Here is a 2,229-nt window from a genome sequence, read left to right on the forward strand (position 1 = left end):
TTAGGACCTTAACACTTGGTACCACTTGAAGTTGTGAACTACTCTCCTACAGTGGTTGGTTTTCATCTCGTCCAAGGATTGTTACAGTTGCTGAACTAGATGAAGTAGGGTGGCTGAGGCTGTCTGCAGAACTTTGTTGTTGTGGTCTCCATTCTGATTTAGGTGTAGTTTTATAGTCACTGCTGGCTTTATCTGTTGCCTGAGACTTCTGCTTGCAGGCTGTACATCTAGTCGCCACTCAAGGCTGTGATAACTGGGAAGGCTGGGTGCCAATTCACCCAGAATAGTCCTGATCTCTTTTCTGTTGTCCAGGTAAAGCTGAAGCAATAATTTGTTCAGTTCTTCAGAGAATCCCAGAACAAAAACAGAGTCTTGGAAACCCACTTCAGAAATCATGAGCTTGGAGCTCTCAGTGAGCAGGTAGGTCAACCCTTCCACACCATGCTGGACAGTGTTACTGCTCATGTTGAGCTTCCTGGCGGCACCCTCATAGACCTTGGGGATGGTCCCTTGCCTCAGGAACTCCACCCTGATCCACCCAAACTCCACCACCACTTTGGCAGGAAGGCCAGGTGCTCCTTATGCTCTTCTGACAAGTCCAGCAGCATCTTCGCTGGGCACCCTTTTCCACCCAGCAGCACCCTGGTCTTCCTGTTTAAGACATCTTTGGACATACAGATGTCTTTAATTTTTTAAAAAAATATTTTTAGTTATAGTTGGACACGATACTTTTATTTTATTTATTTATTTTTATATGGTACTGAGAATCAAACCCAGCACCTTGCACATGGTAGGCAAGCACTCCACCACTGAGCTCCAGCCCCAGTCCCAGATGTTTTTAATTTTATGTGCTCAAATTATTAATCTTTTCTCATGTGATCATATGTTTTTATGTGTGCAATCTTAGGAAATATTTTATAAGATCAAGTTTTAAAAGCTACCCACAATATTTTCCACTAATCACTTTAAAATTTCCTTTTAAAATATTAACATGGTTAATATATCTAGAGTTGACAATACATATGGAATGATGTAGGAATGCAAGTGTGTATTTTATTTGTGGAATGTCAGTTCTCCAGTCCCTTTTGTTAAGTAATTCTCTTTTTTCCTACTTCTCTATGATGCCATCTCCATCATGAATCCAAGTTGTCCATGTGGACAGTTCTGTTTCTGGGATTCTTAAGAATGTGTTGATAAACTTGTGTTTTTATTGTATTGATACATGATTCTTGCTACATCGGTTGAGAATGTTTCCTTCCACTACAGAGTAAAAAGAAAAAATATAATCATAAGACATCCACTTGTATAGAAGGGTAATAATAGTAATCTGTGTGATATAGCTTTCCTTGGGAAGAATATATTTTGGACATAATTTTTTTTAATGTAGGAGTATCAGAACACTGCTTATAGAACCCACTCAACACTAAGTAGCCACAAAGCAGAGACCTGTCCCCTACCAATGGACAGCTCTCTTTCTTTCATGACATCTATTCTTACCATATGAAAAGTCTTCCATGTAAAATAATTGCCACTTACTCAGTATTGTAGAGAGAGTTGTGAGAGACTCTGTGTCTAATAGAAGAAAAAATAGGCCTTAATCTTATTATGTGGGATTAGGCCCCAATTTCCTTAATAAGACTCTTACTGTACAGGAATTAAAACCAAGAATCAGTAAAAGGGATGGAATCAAACTAAAAAGTTTCTTTTCAGTAAAAGAAACAATCTGTGAGGTGAACAGAGAGCCTACATCCTGGGAGCAAATCTTTACACCTCACATATCAGATAGTGCACAAATCTCTAGGGTACATAAAGAACTCAAAAAGCTAAACACCAAAAAAACAAATAACCCAATCAACAAAAGGGCTAAGGACCTGAACAGACACTTCTCAGAAGAGGATTTGCAATCATTCAATAAATATAAGAAAAATGCTCATCATCTCTAGCAATCAGAGAAATGCAAATCAAAACCACTCTAAGTTATCATCTCACTCCAGTCAGAATGGCAGCTATTATGAAGACAAACAACAATAAGTGTTTGTGAGGATGTGGGGGGAAAGGTACACTCATACCTTGCTGGTGGGACTGGAAATTGGTGCAGCCAATATAGAAAACAGTATGGAGGTATGGAACCACCATTTGACCCAGCTATTCCTGTCCTCAGACTATATCCAAAGGACTTAAAAACAGCATACTACAGGGACACAACTACATCAATGTTTATAGCAGCAC

General features: G+C 39.0%; 1 pseudogene; it reads right to left on the reverse strand.

The window, feature by feature from the left end:
• LOC143404396 (COMM domain-containing protein 2 pseudogene) lies at nt 1-608 on the reverse strand (annotated as a pseudogene).
• Nucleotides 609-2,229: the final 1,621 nt, after the last annotated feature.

Source organism: Callospermophilus lateralis, chromosome 7, assembly GCF_048772815.1.
Source record: "Callospermophilus lateralis isolate mCalLat2 chromosome 7, mCalLat2.hap1, whole genome shotgun sequence".
NCBI lineage: Eukaryota > Metazoa > Chordata > Mammalia > Rodentia > Sciuridae > Callospermophilus > Callospermophilus lateralis.